We start from the raw sequence: 24,032 nt of genomic DNA on the forward strand, positions 1-24,032 counted from the left end.
ATGATAAAGAAACAATAATAAATGGTGTTTACAGGCCCAAGCTGTTTATCCTTCTTTGCAGCAGGACTCTTTTTCTCTACAAGCTGTTTTGCCTGAGCCATCACAGCCTGGGGACCCCATGCACTACATGCATGAGTGACTTACCTTGCTTAAGCTCCAGTAATTCATGCCTATGAGACCAAGGCACTTAGATACCAAACAACCTCCACATTAAATAATCACCACAGGAGTTGATGCTAATACAAAGCTACATCCAAGAATCCAATAACTTTCACCATTGACAACCCAGTAGAGTTTCAGCAATTAACACCTTCCTGTTCTGAAGATTCTCCTTGAGGACTGTGGAGTAAAGTATGTCTAGAGTTGGCTAAATTGTGTATTCCTGCATAGACATTAATCTAAAAATGTTAATTACCTCCAGAAGGTAGAATACCTTCAATCTTGTTTAATTCTTGGTACATCCATCAAAAAGACTTTGTCTTTGTAACCTCACATATCTTCCCATCAAGAAACTATACAGGAATATCAGATGAAAAAGAGGGGTTTTTTTCCTTCCTTATTCTTCTTTCAGACAGTAGGGAGAGGGCAGAACCATTCAGAATCAGCCATACTCAGCCATCAGGCAAGTACTCAAATGTGTGCAATACTAGCACAGTATGAAAAGCAGACAGAAGAGTCAGACCAAGTTCCAGACCCCAGGTTTGCTGTTAGGTTAGTTCCTTCTTGGCCTGTGTACTCGACACTTTCCTTATGATGGCCTTGATACTGAGGATGGCTCTACAGCTCCAGATGTCTGAATTTTGTGCTGCTGGTAGAGTCCTGTTTCAGGGAACAATCCTGCTTAAAAACCTCAGGAGCACTTGCACAAAGGCACAATGAAATGTCAGAAGTAAGTACAGAAATGTATTTTTATTTTGGCACTGAATTTCCTTTGGAAGTATTAGCCATCACTCTTGGTATGAAATGACTGACTGCTGTACATGAGGGTGTTACCATGTTCTAAACCTGACTTTAATGTGGTCAACATTAGAGCCAGGAGAGGTCACCAGCAAAGGTGGGCTGTGTGTTCTCCCTGAGGTAACAGTGTGTGAGCCTGTGGGTTTGTTTTAGGCATATTTAAGTTGAGAAAAAAGAAATCCAGAGAAAAAAAGTAGCTAAATCCTTATGCGTGTTTTCTTTTCGGAGGGAACACCTGTCTGGGGTAATACTTCATTGCACGCATTCATGAGAAGTAGGAAAGCAACTCTATTTACTTCGACTTCATTAGTGGCAGACCAGCTTCTCAAATGAGCACAAAGTTTCTTTTTTTTGCCAGCTCCAAACAGATAAAATTACTACTTGGTAAATTCCACATAACCTTTAAGGCTTTCAATCACAGCAGTAAATGCTACTGTGCCCCAGCTCCTGCTTTTACTAAATTGTATTATAAGCACCTTAATTATAGTCCATGCTGTCTGATGTGCCATGGAAAAGGTCGTCTTCCAAAGAACATACGATAACAAGGGTGGAGTGATACTGGTCGTTTTTTGTCTGTTGGGAAAGAAAGGGCTTTGCAGAGAAGAAGATTAATAGTAAACAGTGTTAATCTAAATGTATCTCAGACACAAAATATCACATTCCTTCAGGCTTGCCTTCTCAGGGGGTACTGGCATTAACCATTTTACTGTGGGGATAGCTACACAAAGACATGCTCCTCCTCTTCAGAGCAGAGCTAAAAATGAGGTATGTTTTTGTTGTCATTTTACTGTTGAAGCTGCAGCAGTACAATGAGGTCTCTCACTTGTGCTCTTTTAGCAGTTGAGTTCAGGGCTTCCAGGTTGAGATCTAGTTCAAGGGCAGAGGAACGAACAGAAATATTCGCAGTGACTTCACGGTGGTTTGAGCAAATTCTCCACGCCGCTGCAAAAGAGAAGAATCAGACCTGGGTCTTACAGATGGATTAGTCCCCCATTATAGCCTGTGTCTGCCTCTTTACTTATTTAATTATTTTTATAGGTCAGATCAAATATAAGTTGGAGGCAGCTTTTTAAGTCTCTGCTGTACTCAGCATAGCAAAGCATCTGGCAGGACGATTTCATTTCTGACTCCCACTGTTAATGGCATGGCTTTGGGGCTTTGGGCCTTTGGGTAGGCAGGCTATCCTTATCACCTTGGCAGGCTTCCAGCTCCAAATAATAATCCATTAACGTCTGCCCCGCTGGTATTCTTGCCAAATACAAGGGATATCTTTTAAATAAACATTGGCAGTTCCCAGTCGGAGGAAAGAGAAAGGGAGTAGAGGAAAAACAATCCTTGACATTTCAGTGACTTTGCAGGGCTAGCTGACACCTGGTACCACCCTTATCTGCGGGTGTTTATGCAGAGCTGCAAAACACAGCTTCTTCTGTTGGCTCTTTTAGTTTCTTTAAATAGAACTGGGAAGACTTATAATGATAGGAGTAACTTTCTTGGATAGGCACTCTTTTCTTTGCTTTTTTTTTTTTTTTTCCAGGCTAGGGAGACCCCTGTGTTAACATCTGTGCTCCTGTTTTCCTCTGAAGTACAGCAAGAATAGTGTAGCAGGCTTGCGTGCCTCATACTTTGCCAACAATATTTTTTTCCCACAGTTTTCCTCTCTAGTGGATTAGATACAATGCAGATTTACTTTCATGGGGGCACTTTCCCACCTGACTTCTATCTCTTCATCCATTAAACCAAACAGCCACATTGATCTGCCAGTAATTAGAGCAACTGGGGCTCACCTCATTCTCCGTGTTCCTTGGGAAGTGCTTTTTCTGTGTGTTTCAACCATTTCACTTTCTTTCTCTGTAGCTGAACTCTCAATGACAACTTGAGGTTTATTTTTCCAGCTGTTATATTTTGCTTGATAGCAATAAAATTACTTGTTTGGATATTTCACAGTATCAGTAAATGAGCTGTCTAGGTTTTATTTTTGCAGTCCAGTTAAGATCTGGAGTAGGATTCATTTTTCCAGAATGTGATTGGGAGACAGTAAAATATTCACTGTTCAGAGAATAACATAGGGTCAAACCTAGAGTTTGCTACCCAAGTCTGGAATTGGATTTCATTTCTGCTTGTTTTGCCTTGATTCACTGATTGCACTGATGCTACCTTAGTGTATATCAGAGGTAGCTAAGGGCACAAAATCTCTTTTATTGCATCTTTATAACAAGTTAGTTAAAAGATTGGACAGTAGTTTGAAGAGTTTGAACTCTTGATTGTAAGGGTATTTTGCTACTTAATTCTCTCCTGCTAATGACTTGGGACTTGGTTTGCAACTACTCCCTGCCAAAATTTCCTCAAATTTTATACTGCATTTGCAGCATTGTATTTTGCTTCCCCCTTTTCATCTTAGTGGTTGAGGCTATTCCTATCTTTCCCTCAGTTTCAAAATAAACACCATCCCCACCCATGATTAAACTTCCTATCACGTTAGGATTATTACTGAATTTTCTGATGTGCAGCTAAAAGTTTCCTCTAACCCTATTACTTGCATGTGGGATGGGGCAGAGGGAGGCACCCTAACTGCTATAGGGCACAGAGACAAACTGGTGAAGTGCAGAATGCATTTTTTGACCAGATCCTCATTTGGGGGCATTAAGCTTTTATGTCTCAACACTTCCCTTTTTGAAGCATGGTGACATTTGAATATGTGAATGTGTTTTCAATGAAGATAACTTAATCACCAGCACTGGGAGCTTGTGTATCTCCTAATTAAAATGGAACCAATCTGAATTTCCCAAACCCAATCTTTGCTGTATTTTTAGTTCAATATGTCGCTCCACCCCTGGCCAGCCTGTATATGGTAAACCTTCTGCTATTTCCTGCTCAGTTATTTAATGCTGGAGCCAAGTTAGTTTCAGTTCCTGAAGCAGAACCAAGCAAAGCAAATGTGGTTAGAATGGAGTTAACTGGAAACATTCCCAAAAGATAGCAGATTTATTCCCAAGCGCATACTGATCCACCTACAGTGGAAAAGAAGCATCATTTGCAAATCATAACCTCTTCACTCTGTGTGGATTCTGTCCGGACACTTACAGGCCTTTGTTAATAGTCTGTACTTAAAAAGAATTATGAAGAAGCTGTAGGCTCTTCACAAGTAGACTATAATTGAAAATAGTGTTAAGTATCTTTGCAGTGGAAGTTATCCCCTTAGTTGTTGAAATATTGCAGCTGAAGTGTAGAAAGGGGGCAAGAGAAGAAGTGTATAATATTGACAGGCTGCTTAAAATAGGCAAAGGCATATTAAGTAAATGTAGGTCTCTAAACTGGATTAAGGTGACACATCTGTTGCTCTACTTCTATTGTTTTATTAGACTGTACCAAACCCTAGCTGCTGGAACATGTAATGTCTCTAATTTTGCTAGCCGGGAGGATCCTTAAATGCAAGTGTGCTCAGGTAGGGAGAAAGGAGGGAGCTGCAGTTGCTGTGTGGGCTAATAAAACACTTTGGCGGGCATATTTAGCAGGGAGGAGCACTCCATAGTAGCGTCCATCTGAGTCCAAATCTGGAGCTGTTAATCGACTTTAGTCTATGAGGGTCTTCTCCTCCGGGGGAAACAGCATTGTCAGTCCCCCTGAAGTATGAGGGTGAAGGGTAAATAAATACAAAATTGCTGTATTCAGTAGAGGCTGTCAATTCGTGCCAGGTGAGGCCTGTGTTCTGCCTTCCTGAAAGTAATCCTAAAGAGTGCTTTGTAGAGTACTCCAGTGGATTTCTGCAAAACTGTCACTAGCACTTGTTTCCCTTAGATGATAAAGCTTGCAGGGCAGAGAGAATATTTACCATGGTTTGCTAAAGAAATGTCCGAATTTCTCCTCCAGTAACTTTTCAACCTGTTCTTCAAATTAGAAGGATAGACATCTTGAAAATAAAATCCTGGATGTTTAGTGAAAATAAAAAGTGCAATACAGTGCAGAGGCCCAAGTTGTGTCTCCCACTTGTGCCTCCCCCTCTCCCCAGGGGATGATTGCAGTAGAGGTGAAGCACTTACTAGACACTGGGGAATCCATGTAGGAATTAGTTTCAAGGAACAAAATCAATAGCAAATCTGGCTTCAGTAGCTCTTCTATTCACAGGTTTAATTGTTTAAATAAAGGAATGCAGTAATAGAGACGCTTCGCTTCAGGCCTCTTTTAGAGATTCTGTAAGTATTTTCTAACCCAGATTTCAAGAACAACAATGTGTAGCTGTGCTGGAACAAGTGCTATTTTTAAGTTTCCTGTGGTTTGAGAAATTGTCACATTTCTCTGTCTGAAGGATCGAGGGATCCAGAAAACCAGTTCTGAGTTTCTGGTATGAACGTTGAATGAATACAAAAATGAATAGACACTGATTTTCTGCATTGTAGCAGATGAAAGAAGATGAAAGATCTCAGCTATGCTAATGTCAATCCAGAGCAGCTCCAGCAACTGCAGGCTTTAGTTCAATAAATATTATTTAACCTAATTCAGGAAAATCCCTCCACTACTACAAAACAAGTTTTTCCACTCTTACGGGTCATGACCTTATACGGAAGCAACCCACGCTGATAACCTGTTGCACAATTGATACTGAGTAAGAGTCTTCAAAGAGCAAGTCTGTGCACCTGCTGACCTCCGGTCTGTCTAGCAGGCCTGTCCAGGTTTAAAAGACGTAAGCTGCTGTCTCTGGTGTGTATCTAATTCTAGCTATTAGTTGGTTGTGCACAAGAGATGCCTGTTTTTGGTGCAGGCAGAGACAGTTCACATGCAGAGATCTGTATATCCTAGTAAATGTCCTTGTATGTGGGAAAATGCTGTCTGTCTTCTAGCTGCATCTGTGATGCTGTGGCCTACCTGCCGCTTTGTGGATTATGTTATGGAATAGTTTCTGGAGCTCTGCTGGCTCTCACTGGTTCCTATGTCTGTGTTATCGGGCCTAGTATAACATGTGTTAAGGCTACACAGTAAAAACACTTTTCTTTATTATAACACCATAGGTGCTATTTATGTGTTTGACTTGCTCCCTGCGACACAGCCTTTCTTGTTTCACAGCCAGCAGTGCCTATGAACATCTTTCTTCTTTGTCTCTCCTGCCCATGTATTCACATGCCCCATAAATATCAATAGTTATGATTAAATATAAAAGAGATGCAGTGCCAGTACTTGTGTATTGGCATAGGGGAAGAAGAGGACAGAGAAGAGGTAAGAGTTTTGGTTTTATGCAGACTGAAACATTACAGTAGCCGAAACGATGCCACTTACAGTAATGTCACAGTCTCCTGAATAATATAATTCCATCATTGCCTGGAAACTTAGCACTTATGCAGGGATGTATTTCACTCTTGAGTAATTGTATAGCATCTCAGCAAATGAGTATTACTTTATACATCCAGGAGATCGTGAGGGCTCATGCATATTTGTTGACCACAAGACTTCTTTCCAGGAATGCTACTTGCATAGGCCTTCCCATGCACCTTTGAACCAACTTGCCTTCTAGACCACGTGTCACCCCGTGCCCTCTGCCTCTGTGAGTAGAGGGACTCTGATGAGCTTGTTACAGGAGCCTATTGCTTACTCTTGTATAGACTAAGTGAAAGCACTGCATTGCTCCTTGCAATTCAGCAAGTTACTGGAGGCATACACCAGATTTTGAGGCATTTTTTGTCTTTGTTTGATATTCTCATCTCTGTTTCCTCATCTGAATAAACTTCAAGGCACTGACACCTTTCCCACATCTGAGTTTGGCGGACGATTTTTTTAAGACCTTCAGTAGTGGAGCACAGCAGCAGTCTCTTCTGGTTCACATGAATTTATAAGAATCCAGAAGCCTTTCCTGGGTACCTTTAGACCAAAGAAACCAGCGATATGCTTCTACCCATCTGGGGGCATAAGGCAGCATATACACAATGCTCTTAGCAGGGACTTTTGTATGAGAAACATCACATTTTATACCATACAACGCACCGATCCTAGATACAGACTTTAAAAATCTGATATGGGAATGGTACACAAATAAGCAGTTGCATGCCTTACAAAATTCTGGTGTGGCTTTACAATGCAAAATGACATATCTGGCATCTAGCTGAGAGAGCTTTTTCACTTTTTTTTCCTACCCCGAAGTGCTTTCTCCAGGGAAAAAAATGTAAGTCAAATTGCTCGAAATAACGCACTTTCAGTATTAGCAGTATATGGCTATCTGTGCCCTGTGAAAGCGGAGAAAATATCACATATACAATCAGCACATTATGTTGTTGACCAAAACAAAACTGGAAAGTTTTAAGAACAACCACTGTATAATGTCAGATTACCACAGTATCTGGTTTTGGGAGCCTCATTCTCTTCTTTGAGAGTTATTACGCCAACATATGAAAGAGAAAACTAAATAGAAACCAAGAAGGATATAATTTTCCCTCTTTTTTTTCCCCCCTTTCTTTTCCTGTTGGGAGTGTTTCTGTTTGTCTGAATAAAACTTACCCATTCCAGTACCTAACTACTATTTAAGATTGCTTGCCAGCCCGAGAAGTTGTTATGCAGGTTGCCCTTAAATAGCTCACATTTGACTGCAGAGCACCTGTTAGTTGATTGGGAGACAGTAAAATTCAGGGCAAAGGCTTCCTAAACACAAAGGATTGCTTGTGGAAAAAGACCTTGTTGATCTTGGATGAAGTTATAACCACCACTTGATGACTTTAGTGAGGCATTGTATGGTGTACTAGGTCTGTACATGTGTTTCTGCATGAAAAAACAACACCTGAGCTAAACAGAACAGAACAGAGCTAAACAGAAGAGAACAGAGCTAAACCGAGTCTCCTCCTAACGGTCTTTCTTCAGGTGTATTTTATAGAGCACTTTTGAAAGGACTTTTTGTGTAAGCCCCTTGGAAACCCTTTTCAAAGCCGCTGTGCAGAAGTGCCAGAGCCTGTGGGCCACCTTCCTGCTCAGAGCTTGCATCTTGTAGCTCACATCTTTCCAGTTCAGACTTCGGTCTGTCAGATCAGGTGTTCCAGACCCTGCAAGAGTCATTTGCCTTGGTGGGAGGTGGAGGAGCTTGAAATAAAGGAGAATTTTTACAGAAAAGTGTTCTCTCTTTATCCCAGTCCCTGTTCGTTCAACTGTTACCACATACTGCTGCTCCCTTAACTTTGCTTCGTGCCTCCTGCTTGCTGTGCTCTCCAGAGGCATTTATCCCTTCTCCTAGAGTCAGATTTGTGTTCTGACTCATTCACTATTGTGTTTGTGGTTAATTTTATGGGGCGAAGCAACTGGGATAACCTTGTGAAGATCAAAACAGAGTACTTTTAAGTGACACATGGTTGCAGTATTAATTTTCAAATACATTTAGGAATAATATTGACATTCATTTGTTCTTTACAGGAGCGTGCTTGTTTTGAAAGATAAACAAGCAAAAACTTTTCATGATAACATACTTCATCTATGAAATAACTTGTTCATTTTCAGAAATTTTATTTTAAAAGAGCTACTCTAAACTGCCAGGATTCATGAAGCTGTTCCCCAGAAAACATCAGTCTAATCCAGAGCCCACTAGAGCCTGTGAACATCTTTTTGTTTTGCTGACTTGGTTTCCAGTAAAGGACTGAGTTTTGAAACATGGTGACACCTCTTGGTCATGCTGACCTGCATCTGCAGGATCTCCGTGCCCCTCAGGACCTCTCTTTTTGTGGTTCAACTGTAGTCTGCCGGAATAACTTTGACTTTCTTAGCAAGAGTTGTTACTGCAAAGCTTGTCAAAATTTCCACTCACTTTCAGAGCTAGACAATTTAGTGAATTGGCGCAATATGAACAGCGTTGCCCAAAATGTTTACAGTGAACAAAGCCACAGCACTATGTTTTTGGCAAACAGCTGTATTCTGAATACTTGCAGGGCCTTTTCAATAACCGCTGCGTCCTTTCCCAGTAGCTCTCTCAGGGGCTGTTGCGCAGGCTGATGGAGAGGCTGCTTTGCGCAGAATTGAGATTTGCCACCGGCCAGGGCAGCCTGCTCCATCCATAGTGCCTGAAGGAACCGGGTAGGAGCTGGTAGTTATTTCTTACCATTCAAGTTACTTCATACCTTTCTTTTAACATTTCAACCAGAAATTAGTTGTTTCTTAACCACTGTGCAAGGCAGCACCTCTGAAATCTTGCCAAGTTTGGGATTTACCACCCCACCACACACACACACACAATACCTTTCACCCTACTCCAAATGCCAGAATGAACACAATCCGTGTGTTTGAACATAAGCCATCCAGGCTCAGGTTGAGGGAAAGCCATGCAGCACACTGATCACATGCAGCAAGCTGATCTTCTGCTGCAGTTTTTGTTTAAAACCTGATTATTTGTGCAGGCTGGATTCTGAAACATTTGGTTTGGAGCTGGACAAGCAGAACAGACAAACTGGATGATTGCCCGGTGTGCTACAACAAAGGCAGAGAAAGGAGCCTCTGGTATCATTCAAGTGCTTGACTGTTTTTTTCAGTAGGTATTTTTTCAGTTCACAGCAGGCCATTGACACCAGAAAGTGCTGCAACAGCAACCTCAGTGGTGAAACTGCCGATGTTACAATCGGAGGGAGATAAAGTGAAGTATTTGTTGGAGTGGCAGTACCAGGAAATGGCTGAGACATCACGTGATGTGACGGAGGATGTGCACTCTGTAGCAGAGGGACGTATTTACTTACAGGCTAGACTTCCACCAGACTCCACCAAAGGCAGTTTTGGCTAGTTATTTGAATTACCTGACCCACTTGCAGTAGGAAGTCATTATATAGATAGTAAATACCTACCCCACCCTTGGTAGGCAGACAGACTCTGCCAAAAAGGTCTAGCTCAGCTTCACAGAATATAAAATATTGTACCTTTCTAGTTAAAAGTGTCATTGCAAAGACATTAGAAGCTGCTGCTGTTCCAGTAAACTGCTCCACTTCTTGGCATTTGATCATTGTGGAGAAAGCCCCTAGGATTTACCTCTTACCACCACCTGGAACACAAACCATATGCAAAGAGCAAGTCTGAAATTGGTCTTAAGGTGCAAATCACTTGGTTCTCCCACTGATGAGAAAAGCTCCCAGGCCCTCTGGCAGTCAGGAAGTTGCCTGTGACGGAGGATTCCGATAGGAGCTTTACAAAACCATTCATTTGAAGTGTTAAATAGAGACTCCAAGTTAGTTCTTCTTCGACTTTTTTTTTTCTTGTTATGAAATCTGCAGCTAGCTTAGCACACGTAACATGCTTGGTGATTAATTATTGTTAATTAACGGATGGGTTTAAAATTTTAAGCAAAGTGCTTGAAACATTATCTACAAGTTATCATCTTTTAAAAAATTCATGTGGCTATTATGATAATTTGTAAGTGTGAATTCTTTTCCCCGTAAATAGATGAGATTTCACTAAAATCTGTGGCCTGCACCAATGCTGACCTTTAACATGACCCTGCAATTTATCACCAAAATAAGATTCTGATCTTGCTTACATCAGAATATAGCTAGAGAAAGTCCATGAGAAGACAGTAGGTTCATACTAAGGCAGCTAAGAACACATCTGGTCCAAAACAGATTTTAGAGTAAGAGGGCTTCTTTCAAATTAACATGATGATGGCCTTTGCTTGGACTGTAGGAATAGGTGATGATAGAAAAGGAAGAAAAGAGAACTGTCATGTCTTTTACTGCACATATATCTCAGTTTAATTTTGCTTGTATTTCGTGAGACTTATGTGAGTCTTATGTGAGACTTCAGACACTGATACTTAAGATACTGGGATGGGTTGGAGCAGTTCATTTAGCAGAAACTGAAGTGAAAATTTGATTTCCTTCAAAGGTCACTTCTCAGATTTCAGGGGGTAATTTTTCATTTGGTAAAAACAGGGGACGATCTTGCATGTCCTCTGCAAAACCAGTGACTATTCGCTGAAGTTGACCTGATCCATCTGTATGCATGGGGCTCATGTATTACTGCTGACTTCTCTGCACACCACATGCTTGCTGCCTGGGTTGGATAGGCTTAGGACAGACCACATATAAGTTAAAAAGGATTTATGCTCCTATTCTCCTGGATCATTAGTCATGTATGTACGGTGTTAAGGACAATGTGGCACATTGGGCTCAACAGGGGATTTTAATGCACTAAGGCAAAGATCCATAAAGGACATAGGCACCCAGCTCTGAGATTGGGATTCAGAAGCCTTAATTAGGATGCTACTTTGCCTGCACAGGGAGTTAGGAGAATTCAGTGTCTCGTAATGGGATTCACATGTACCAGTACTCTGAGTGGGGGGATTGAGTTAGCAAGCTGGAAAAATGCTGAAGAAAAGGATAAATTTCTGTACTTCAGTTGGTACCTAAGCCCTTTTCTTGGATCTGACCCTGAATGCTAAAGTTTTAGTAATATGTACCAGTCAGCCTTTGTTTACAATTGCACTGAGTTTCCTTAGGGAAATAAATAAAATTAAACTTTTTTTCATTTGACCCTGTTATTAAAGTAGAAAGCTGAACACCAAAAGGCATGGAGGCCCAATGCTATACTGGAGCCACATTTCTCTTGTTTCTATTCTATTTATGAATGGCCTTCATCAACTAATCACTGTTTGGCACAGTATTAAATCTAATCACTGAACTCCAAAACGTTGTAATGTGTCTACCTACTCCATGGTTCCATTTGGATGGAAATTTTCTATCTCGTTTAAAGACTATTAAAGCCCTGCCTTTCTTGTTCAGAACAAAAGGGTATTGTTTACATTGTTTTTCGTTATTTTCGTATTCAACAAAAGATGATTATTCTTTCTCCTCAGTGCTGAGATCCCTGTGAGCATGTAGACCTCCTCTCTACTTGCTTTTCTTCCCCCTGGGTGACTGCAAAATAGCAAAATTTCCTTCACACAGAAGCTTACAGTTGAAATGCACAAAAGCAAATGTTATTTATCTAAACTTTCAAGGTTTTCCTAATGAAGGTATTAATTAAAAAGTTGATGTGAGGCGTAACTGAATAAAGAAACAATGTTACAAGGCACAGCAGAAGTGGCAATAAGATGAACACACATTTATGATTAAGAATTAATCTTTCATTAAATAAAAACTTGTTTCAGTCAAAACCTTTTGACCTTTTAAGAGAGAGGCAGCAAACCCACAAGCATGTAGTTGTTTGTTTGGATCCTATTATTGCCATCCCATTGTAATGTAGGGAGAATAGTTTTTTGATCCTACAGCTAGGCAGCCTGTGGGCAGGAGAGCAGGGTTCTTGCTTTTTGAGAGCTAGCAGCCCATTCACAGTGGGTTGACTTTCAAAAGACCCATTTATTGAATGACGCAAGGTGCAAATTATGACTCACTCTGCATAGGTTAAGTTTGCAAAAATCAACCTATATTCGTCTTCCTAGCACCTACACAGCTGCATAATGTATTTATTATCTCTAGGGTCCCATTAACCCTTTTGGAGGCTTGAAAGTGATCTGCAATACAACCCAGACAAACCGATGTTCTTATCTAGTGAATTGAAGTTTTTCTCTTTTATCAGTGGTGATCTAGTGAATGGCAGATTTTCTTCTCTCTGGCCAGGATGAGGTCACAGAGTGGCCCAGCAGTCTGGGTTTGAACATTTCCTCCTGTTCTAACAGCCCTCATAAAAAATACGTTGATTGCTGGTGTTTGCTGATATGTGACACTGTGTTTTCCAGGTCTCAACCAGATGAACCAGGTGCTCTTCGATCTCTGAGTCTTCTAATGATCTTGCAATGATACTGTAAGTAATAGTTATTTATTATAAACAGCTTTTTAAGCAGAAGTTTGATGCGAGTCCAGCGCATTTTATTAGTTGAAACATATCCTTGTATTTCCCACTTGTATTGCAACCTACTTTTCATGGTAGATTAAGGGTATGGGAGCAGTTTTGCTGTGTTTGCAGGGCCTTTAAATGGACAGAACCACCTCTTCACCTTCTCCACCCATCTCCTTCCCTGTCTTCCCTCCTTTCAAAGGGAGTACATCAGGAAGTTTGGAGATTCAGATGTAGTTCCTAAACCAGTGTCAATGAGTAAGGTCTACTACACTGCTGGAAATGGTGTGCAGCCACTTGTTCCTGTATTTCGGCTCTCCTTCCTCTCAGGAAACCCAGACTTCAAGGGAAGGAAAACCCCAAATGACCCTTGTACATGTCATTGCAAAAATGGTGGTTGCTTAAGAAAAGGGTGTTACCTTACGTGCATGGCTTCATTTCTCCACCTATTCCTGTGTTGCGCATGTTACAAATGATGACAGCTATTAGAGGACTGGCTGTATGGCATGCACACTGAGAAATGAAGTGTGTCTTTCTTAGACCCCTTATCTGTAGTCCTAACTCAGCAGAATTTTCCTTGTCTGGTAACATGGCCAGACTAGAGGAGGGACTGTACCTTCCCCTTACTACTGTGGGTGAATAAATACTGCAAAAAGCCTTTCTCCAATGTTGAATCAAACACGGCAATTAATTTACTTTCTCTCTGTTCATAAATACTATGTGTCAGCTTTCTGCAAGCCACAGTATGCTAACCTACTTGCAGAGATTCCTACAGAAAGGAAACGGCAAAATTGCATGTAAGATTATTTACAGTAAACTAATGTGAAAAATGAACATTGGCCAGATACTTGTCTGTGTCTTTACTCAAGGAACACGTATTACCCTGTGACTTTAATGATCGATCACATCTAAACATAAAATCTGAATTTCAGAACACATGTAGGGAGCGGATTGGAATTGAGTATAAAGATATATATGCTGTTGTTTTTAAGCCCATAATAAAACTTATTGAATACTGATGAATAATAGATGCATTTAAAGGAGATTACGATCTGCTCCTGTTTAATCCTTCAAAGAAAAAAGCAAATTCGCTTATGAATTCTCTGTAATGGTTTATTCTTTAAGACAGAACAATGGAGGCTTGGTACGAAACTCACTGGAATCAATAAAAAGGCCCCCATTTTATGCCCCAAGTTTGTAGCCTACACAGAAGTCTGTTATGGCAGCTGCCACCTTTACTAACAAACCAGGGTTCGGACCAGGTTCCTCTAGGGCTACAGTGGTAATGGCTCTTAAGTCTGGCTGAAACAGTCTGATATTCCCTGTGGATCAGGCACAGAGGTGGACCTGTAACACGCACTCACCTGTGCGTTACGTCAGTAAGTCTAGTATGTGCTGTTCCAGTTGTAGCTCTTGTAAATTAAACAGAGAAATAAGCTGCTTTTTCGCTTCATGCCACTGCTGAAATATGATCCAAGGCTCAGGTAGATTCCAGCTGTGATCTTGCTTCTTGGTTATGAACATACATTTATGTTCTCAAGACATTAGAGCTCCTTCTACACAGGCAAAAATTGTAAAAACAAAATGAACAACGTTCTCTGTGTACAGTAGAGTTATTTAAAGTGCCTGAGGGTTTGAACATAAGCAGACACTGTGTTCGCATACAATATAAGCAAGACTTCTGGGTTTTGGCATTTAAAATGACAATTAAAAATACAGCAGGCATGTTTCAGCAACTTTATAGGATGCCATAAACATCCAGAAAAGGATTCCAGACAAAAGTAAAGATTCACAGTAAGAATTGTTTTCTTCTTTTTGTGTCCTACCCCAGTTTTTAGTGTGATGTGTTGTTATAAACCACAAAACTAATGACACAAAAGTAAAGGGCAGAAGGTATCTCACTCATTGCAAGCTATTGTATGACAGAAAATGCTTCTTTGGGAAAGTCAAAGTTTACAGTCTGTATGGCTCTGTTCACGTAATTGTTTTAGCTTCCTGCTCAAGATTTTTCTAAAAAATCTTGTGGAGAAAAAGCCCTAAACAAGTCTGGAAGGTGGAAAACACTTTCCTTCCTCAACACAGAAACAGCCACAATAGACTCAAACTCTCTCCCTGACACGATTTAGTGTACCATGACACTACCTGAATTTTCTTAGATATATTTACCACAGGAGTGACGCTACTGCATAGTCAGTCAGCTATTCCCACTGTAGCCTCCTGACAACATGCCATGGATTATGAAATTGTATATTGTATCATGTACCTTTAAGCAACACAGTGTTTACAAATATGTAAGGCACTTCTTGTTGTAAATGTGTTTTAGGCATTAAACTAAGGTGAGAAGAATAACCTGAATCTCAAGTTAAGGGCTTAATTACAAGGCCTTTCTTCCTTAAAACTTTTTTTCCTGCCACTTGTAAACCTTTGACAAAAACAGTTCCTCGGCTTCTTTGATTTTTTTGTACCTGAATTTCTCATTAATCGACTCCTAAATCTCCAAAATGCTTTGAAATGTTGTTATGACGTTGAGTGGAATTTCATCTAGGATGGTCAAGTCTTTTCTAGTCTTAAGATGGGAGGCAAATTACAGTTTGTTTTTAGATGATAGTTCTGAAATCCATCTCTTCTCTTTATGACACTTTAGCAATGTGTTTTGTTCTGTGCATGTGTTGAAACCACATAGCCATCAACTGACCAGCCTAATGATGCTCGGCCAAAACACCCACCCCCCCGCTTTCCTGAGTTCTCTAAGTCCCCTCCTCTCATTTTTTTTCCACCTTTCATTTTTTCATTCTGATAAAAATGTAGTCTTGTAGAGTTTTGGGGGTATTCACAGGGAATTTGCCTTCTTCCTCCATGCAGGGGCCAAGGAACAGTTAGCCTCTTCTTTCTTGTCACTGGACACCAGCATTGGGATTGTTTTTCAGGAGTCAGGGCTAAGTGAGAATTAGGTTCCTGCCACCCCTGAGTTAAGCAACACTCCACATTAGTGATCCAGTGTCTCAATCAGGGCAGGAAGAAGTAAGGAAACTGTTTGCTTTATCCTCCTCACTGCACAAACCAATCCACGGGGACTGGGAACGAGACATCTGCCAGAAAAGAGGGAGACAGAAGTTATCTGGGGGTTACATTTGTTTCCTGTGGCTGTGCATTTGCTTTGGTTTAGTTTTCCTTTCCCCTCCCCCTTACCACAATTCAAGACTATGTAGAAGCTCTTTTCTCCCCTTTACCTGTATTTATTTCCTTTAATTAGGCGATAATTTTGCAATCTGAGGTATTGAGAGGCAATCGCATTCTCCCTTCCTACCTTGCTAGTTGTAGCCTCTTATTCCTGACCCTGCCACACTTGCAATGCCATGCTGTGAAACAAAGTTCAAAGGTCCTTTTTGTTTGGTTGGTTTTTACCTCGCATTCCTTCCCTTTCCCTTGCATTCCTGCTCAGTGCAGCCCCAGCAGCTCTTTTCCCCCATGTGGAACATGAGGTACGTTCCCCAGGCCTCTTACTGAAATCTTTACCTCCCTGAAACATGACCTTGGGCTGGATCTCACCCCTCATGCAGGTGCTCAGCACAGAACAAAGTTCAAGTCTGTTCAAGAGCTATTTCAGGGGCTTAAGGGGCCATGAGATAGGGTACAATTTTAACATTCATCCTCTGCGCAGGATAAATTTGATGTTAATTGTAGTGAAACTGCTGTGGCGGATAGTCTTTCTAGCTATGAGTGATCTCGTGTGCTTATTCCTTTGCAATAGCAGCTATGTGACTTCTTCATTTATACAATCAACCTGAAACTGTCTTAATGAAATAAGGTTTGTAATTGCTGCTATCACAAAAATTGTAATGGGAAAAGCGGTTGCAGTATATCTCCAGAATGCTGTCTTCCACTCCTATATACTTTGCTGAACATTGCAGATAGCTTCTCTGGTGATGAAGAAGTGGAGCTCATGTGAACACAAAAGATTTGAATAATCTCTTTCACCTGTCCAGCAACACAGAATTGTTCCTTGCCTTTCATTTGCTTGTGCTTTGCCCAGGCTAGTCGTGACTGACAAAACTTCAGCTGTTTGGGCAAGTGTATCACAAGCCACTGCACCTCAGTCTTAGGAAATTTATCTTGCTGTTCAAAACAATTCCTCACACTCCCTGACGTTTACTCCTATGGGTATTTGTAGGCTGTTATGTCTGCCCTTACTTGTTGTTTAACCTAGCAATAAGCATTTAGCTCTGTCCTCATAAATCATTTCCCCTCAGCTCTTTAGCTGCCTGTGCTCCTAAATATGAAAAACCCAGGCTAAGCCTACCCTTTCAGTGACTACTCCCCACAGGATTTTATTGGTGGCACAAAATCATTGCTCAAGCCATGATTTCACTCCTGGCTTATTGCATGATCCTTTGCTGATTATACTGACCTAAGGATCTATATCAGGAGTTCCCTGGGTTTCTTTCCCATGTCCTCCCACATTCTCTTAAGACTCGTTCCACCTCTTCCCCCCAACTTCAAAACCACTAATTCAGGCTCCCTGCCCCTTCTCCCCAAAAGCACATCTTCTGGGAGTAGCGGAGGCTGCAGAGCGCGTCCCTGCTACCTCTGTTCCCACTTACTTTGTCCCTCACTCTTTGCTGAAGGAATTCTCTGCAGCCAGAACCTGGTTCCCAGGGGCAGCGGGAAGGTGGGCTTCCACAGCACATCTCCCGGGATCGGTATCTGGTGGGTGCAGCTCCTTGGAGCAGGGTAAGGGAGAGTAAGTGGCTTGATTTAAACCTCCTCTGCCCAGATCCATGGCAGGAGCTGGTGGGCAGGTTGCTGGGTCAGGGAGCTTACCAGCTGGCTGGGAGAGCATGGGAAATTCTTGCATTTTTGCCCCTCCTGTGGGCAGCTGTCTGCAGTTTCAGAGCGGCTTGTCTGGACTTAACGCAAACAAATTTCAGGAGCTCTGTGGTGAGGCCAGAATGTGCTGTTGATTAAGGCATCTTTGAAGGTATCTGGATCTTAAAAGAAATTAATTGCCACAAAACATCACCAGGAAGAATTCAGGAGAACCCTGGAAAAGGTGCATTTATCCAGTTTATGAGAACACTTACAGTGACTACAGCAAGGATTGAAAATAATTAAGAGTTGCACAAGGCACAGGAATTACTTCATGGTGCAAATCAGGCTTTGACTTTTAGTGAGAAGAAATAAAGTTCTTGTGGGCAGATTTGCCCATTGCTGCCTATTGCAAACTTCCTTTTACTTTTTTGTTAAATTTTTCTTAGTGTTTACAACCACAGATACAAGAAGGACCAGAGAGCTCTCTAATCTGGTGTAGGATTATCATCTCACCAGCATAGGGTATCCTACCATCACGTGCAAAGTAGAGTGTTGTTCTCTTTTTAGCTGGTAAAAATTTGGAAATTTCAAAATGATCATGAAAGCAAGAGACAGGATGTGATGGAAGACATTTATTTTCCTAAAAACTAAAAGGATTTAGACAAGCCTCGAGTCTATGCTGCATTTCTTTCCTACTCGCACATCCATTTTAACTCCTCCACTCTCATCTCATTTGTTACTGTGTTCAATGTGGCTGATTACTGCAAGTGCGTTTTCTTTCAGGACTCTTTTGTCTCCGGGTTGGAAGAATCGTCCATTTGCCTTGCAGCAGGAGAAGAGTTCGGTTCTAAATTTGGGATGACTTGTTCAAAAGCTACTTGCGTTTCACCTCTGAGCTACAGTCTGCCCTTTAAATTCTGAACATTTATTTTGATTTTTCTGAAGACTGAATATCTTCTGACTTGAGGAAGAGGGTCATATATGAGCATTAATTAAATTAAATTGTATCTGGGAAGTTTAGTCTTGTTTAATGGCTTTGTTCAGTTATTCTACCTGTTCATTATCTTTACATAAACATTAAAATCATACAATCATTACATTTTCTCTTCTAAAATAAAGGAGATTCTTATAAGAAATTTAACTCTCTGCATGTTTTCTTTGTTTCCACATGAGTGTACACATGCACTTTTTTATTTTGTTGAATAACTCCTTTAGCCATATTTTTTCTCCTCTTTTTACATCTCTTCAGACACAAGGCAAGCACAGAAGAAGAATTCCAAGTGTAACCAAAAAAAGAAAAATCTGGTTCCTCCGTCAGATCTTCAAAATCATGGAAGTGTTGTATGTCTGTTTAAGCTGTTGTAGAAAAAGCCACTGGTGTTCAGCAAATTGTATCAGGGTTTTCAAAAGCATGGCACCATTTTCTGAAATTTGATTTTCTAGGTCCCAAAATGAGAGAGAAGAAGAGATGCAATAATCAACTTGGAAGTGAGGGTCTTTCATTTCTGCCTGGTTAGTCGTTTAGTAAAAGTTTAGCTATGTAAACACTTATTCACCAGGAGAGGTTAGTCATTGCCATGCTTTCTTATACTCTGTTACTAGCTTTCATGTTCTTTTTCTGGGCCTTTCTCACCAGGTCCATGAAGTCTGACCTCTCTTACTGGCTTCTCATATTCCTTCATTATATATCAATCATGCTAGAATGATGACCTCTATAGAAATACATGCATAAAGTATTCAGGCAGCCCTGGCACTTGCTGCACATTCATCAGGCTAAATCAGAAGCAAAGCTGACATCCTTTCTGAAAATGAGGTTGAACATTTAGAATGAACCAGAGCACATCTTATTGGAAATTTCCGTATTAACACCATCCTCTCTTCTTTAAAAAGCATGCAGGCTGAAGCAGTCTGTCTGATAGAACCAGGTTCTGCACTAGTATTGAGCAAACAAATATGCAAACACTGCAGTTTAAGAATAGACTAGGATCTGCAAAAATATGCTGTAATCCCTCTGACTTCCTCATGAGATGTGAGCATATTATAGGGAGAAATGTGGGACCAAGCTAATAACTTTTGTGTTGGCTGTGTGAAACAGTTCCAGCTTTCTCTGCTTCGAAAACATGGGAATCCTTGGTTTAAGGTTGATCCCATGAATTGCTAAATGGCCTCATGCCCACTGACTCAGGGCAGTGTATATAAGTTGGGTAAGCAAAAGCTAATTACCTCCCATAAAACATCTCACCTCTTGAATCTGGATGGGCCATTTTGTCCCGTGACTAATTGCATGTCTCTTCACTTGTGTTTGGTCCAGCCTCCACAGAAGGTAGTAAGAGTTAATTTTCTGATTTTCCTGGAAAAGGAATTGGACCCTGACTTTAGCAAGTTAGTTTTGCTGAGCAGATTGGTGTACAAGGTGTTGCTTAACGGCACAGCCGGAGCAGGAATTCTGCAAGAGCCACAGGTTGATGGCAATTGTCTCGGTCCCACTCAGGAGAAGACATCTGTCAGACAGAGCAGAGCGGGCCAATCCATCCTCTCTAACAAGCAGAAGTACACATTTCTGTGGCTTGCTCTGCAAACACCTTCCCCTCAGCGATGGTGCATTCAGAGCACCAAGAATTGAGGGAAGTGTAAGAGGGTTTCTGTCTACTTCCCAGACCATTTCTAAGCAAAAAGAAGCAATTTTGAGTTCAGCTGACTTGAACATTAAATAGAATACATTTTAAAAGCCATGACATTTTTTGAGTGAAGATGCATTTAGAAAACTTCCATTTTTTTTAGACCATGTTTATACTGTGAGCTGTGGACACGGAATTATTACTACTTCATACCTGTAGCTGAAAAAGGAACCATGTACCTCTGAATGTCAAATGTGGCTTTAATCTGCTTCGCAGCTTGTTTTGTTTTGTTTTTCTCTGTTTCATTTCCCTTTGCGGTGTTAAGCTCTGACCCTGAAAGGTGAGGAAGTGAAGGAAATGGAAGAGTGAAATTTGGGGAGTCTGAAGCTAAAAAGCCAAGGGAACCACGAGGCAGTCTGTCTGGTTGTGAGATTGAAATGTAAGTGGACTCCTCAAATTAATTACTTTGGAACCCACTTACTTATGTATGTGGACTCCCTTAAGCATAAGTCTTACATTATGTCACCGAGATGGCATTTGGGCTTGATTTATGTTGGCACAGAACTAGCTATAAACCGCACATGTGTGCCCATAGTAGCCCCTTTTCAAACAGAGCATGTTTATAGAAACAGGAAACATGGCTGCAGCAGGAGCACACCGAGCCTCTGCTGTGTCAACAGCGTCACAAATACAGGTATCCAGGATCTGCACGCTGCGTTCATTTTCCATGTATTTCAACTCAGTCAGTAACCTGGAACACCATTACCAGAGATTAGTGGTTGGTTGATGGAGCAAAAATGACTTATTAGGTGAAATTTACTCCGCTAAAGATGTGTATCTGAACAAGAGCCACAACCCACATTTTAATCTTTTTCTTTCATACTCTATCTAATCTGTGGCTGATATTTCATGGTGATAATCTCTCTCTTTTTTCCCCACTTGGAGAATGAGGACACACTATATTAATTATATCTGATTCTGTAGTCACATAATTTATCTTTAAAAAGATATGCGCTTTCCTGCTTGAATAAACTTGAAGCCTTCAGGTCATGTTCAGGGAAGTGTAAACTCTTCACTGTTCTTTATAGTACATTAAAAACAGTTAAATATATATAAGCACCATTCAAGATTTCTTTTAGGAGATAGAAAGACAGACAGAAATGAAGATCAAAAACAGCAGAGCATTTTTGGTGATTGAGAAAATTGCATTCTTTGGTTCCTCAGATGCATTTATTTGCATATTCAGTCTTCAACCTGTTTGAGTTGTGAGCTGCTATAAAAATAGGTACAGATAACCTTCTCTGTGATCCACTTGGATCTGCTGTGCCTGTAGTGAAGTAAGAGGGGTTTTATGCTTCAAGAATGCAGCACCCTTGAACATATTCTCTGTGACATTGATGAAACCCTTCCCAGAACGGGAGAGATGAAGGTGAAGCGAGCCATGAGGGCCCTATCTCCTCCATCTGGGTTGACCTGAAGGCAGACTAAATGAGCTGCACGCTGTAGGAATTCCCTTTCGCAACATCCCTTTCTTCAGACTTTAAAGCAGTCTGTAACAGAGACAGTGTTGTTGTGTACACAAAACAGCCTCCTCGAAGTTTCTAAGGAGAACAGATGATGCAGGAGGAATCCTTTTTTTCATGTGGTATATACCTCCCTCTTTCTCTCCCTCAGTTGGGAAAATCCTTATGTTGGTATTTAAACAATCCAGGAGATTTTTTTAGGGCACATCTCATATTGGGAGTTGGAAGAAAAAAGATCTTTAAGTTGTCTCGGAGAGACTGAGAGGAAATGCATGCGAATCCTAAAGCCCAACTTCTAAATAAATGCTGTTTGTGAATGAAGATTAGCTTGAAATAGGAACTAGTACCATGTCTTTTAAATGGATATACTCTACCTCTTGCACCTTTAGAGCTGGCAGAAGGTTTAAGCATTGCTCATAGGAGCACGCCCTTAGCACAGTAAGCTATAGTGTTAACCAAGTAACTCAGAGAGTTTGGTCTGTTCTCAGATCTTACTAAAAACCAGCAGTAACCGTGTATTGCAGTTCTTGGTGGATATACGTGATCTCAGAGACAATGTGAGTAGGCTATAGGAGTAGGCCTATTGTATTACTCACTGAAGATTTACACTCCCTTTGGAGATGGTATGGGAATGTATTTCTATCAGGGGAATACAGTTCCCACATCAAGTGTCTTAGGACTTGCTTTTTTACTCATTGCAAGTCAGATAAATTTGCCAAAACATTTGTAACCTACAGCCTGAAAACCAGAGCCAAACAACTTGCACTTGGTGTTTTATTGCATGAAATATTCCAAGTCTGATTGCTGAATGTAGCCCTCGATGTCCTGGCATGGTCATTGTTAGAGGATCACGGGCACTAGAGACAGTAGCTGTGATGCTCTGTTGGATTTGGGCTAGGATGTCTTTTTACCCCTTTTGTTGGAAAACTGCTTGCAGGTAAATGCTTAGTTTGAATTATCCTCCTTTGCTGTTTAATTTAGGGGCATACTGTTTTGTTTGGGACAATATTAGAACAGAGTAACAGGGACACTTATCAGAAGGATTGGGAAACAGATACTGTAGTGCTGAGTGGGTGTTATGGGGGAGGGTTTTTTAACTTCCCTGGATTAGAGCCCAGCACAGGAGTAGATGGTAGGAAAAATCACGTTGGCAGAGAATTGCATGTTGGGTCTCTGTGAATGTGAGTTGAGGACGCCCCACAGAAGCCTGTAATCCCATCTCTGCTTTCAAGAATAGCAGCACAGCCTTCAGGAGCTCTCTGATGTCAAAAAGAGCTGTGGTAGTCTGCCCTGGCAGAGCAATGTCCGCACAGTGCTATGGCCTTCAGATACAAAAAGGTCTGTTTATTAGAAATTAAAACATTTCCTTCCAACAGGTAAGAAACACAACATTTCCAAAGTTCTGCAATGTGTTCCGACTGAGAGAAATGTTACCCTCCAAATTCATTAAGCCAGCACATCTATCCGTTGCCATTTACTGTTCCTGTCTCACAGACATCCACTACCTCTGAAGGACTTACTATATATCAGTGCAATTTATTGGGATGAGTAAGAGTCGCTGGCTCTAGCATTCAGTCTGTGATGTTTGTAAGGACTCTGAAAGTTAGGAGGTCTCTGAAGGTGCATGTTAGAAGGTTGCTGGAAACCAAATGACTTATTTTTGCGCCTTAACTTTCATCTGAAATAGAACCCATGGTGCCTAGTGTCCATGTGTATTTGTGTAGTGGGTATGTGGTTTTAACACCAAGCTTTATTATAACCCCTAACAAATTCTCAGATTTTATAATCTTTATGCATACCAACATTTTTTTTCCCTCTGTGTGTACTTGAAATTTATTTACATGATAAATGTAGAGCAATCAGAACAGGATATGAAACAAGAACCACTGGAGTGAGCGTGAGTAGGACACAGATGTAATAGCCTTCAAAAGCACACGCTGCTTGCTGACGTTTGTCAGTATAGCAAACTGAATTCCATTCCAGAATTGCCTGGAATCCCAGCCCAAGCAGATATGTTGCAATAGGCAGAGGAAGAGATCAGTCTTAGTGTCCCTTGATGGCTTCTCCTGAAGATTTGAGGTTATGCCAGCTGCTGCTCCGACCGCCAGCTTTCGTCTGTTGTTCCAGCCTGGATCTGGAACGAAGCATTTCTTCCCAGCTGTGATGTGTTCACATTTTGGTATCTGTGAAGCAGAGACTTGATGCGAACCTGGACAGGGGAGGAGCAGCTTCTTATAACTGGACCTTGCCTCTATTTGCATAAGAATTAGCCAGAGGAAGAAAAATGTTTATGCTCTTTTTGTACATGAAGTGTAGAAACTAGAGATTCACACTGAGATTTGCCAGCTGTGTT

At 41.0% G+C, this 24,032-nt stretch overlaps 1 protein-coding gene across 5 annotated transcripts in view; it reads left to right on the top strand.

Annotated features, from left to right (window-relative positions):
• The window catches only part of FGGY (FGGY carbohydrate kinase domain containing), a 301,158-nt gene that overhangs the window by 47,871 nt on the left and 229,255 nt on the right, over positions 1-24,032 (top strand). For all 5 annotated transcript variants that reach the window (XR_008237131.1, XR_008237130.1, XM_052801137.1 and 2 more), the window contains one exon: positions 12,632-12,696. The gene's annotated coding sequence lies outside the window, so the exon portion shown is untranslated. The remainder of the gene's footprint in view (positions 1-12,631; positions 12,697-24,032) is intronic.

The sequence above is a fragment of the Harpia harpyja genome, chromosome 11 (assembly GCF_026419915.1).
Source record: "Harpia harpyja isolate bHarHar1 chromosome 11, bHarHar1 primary haplotype, whole genome shotgun sequence".
In the NCBI taxonomy this organism is placed as follows: Eukaryota; Metazoa; Chordata; class Aves; order Accipitriformes; family Accipitridae; genus Harpia; species Harpia harpyja.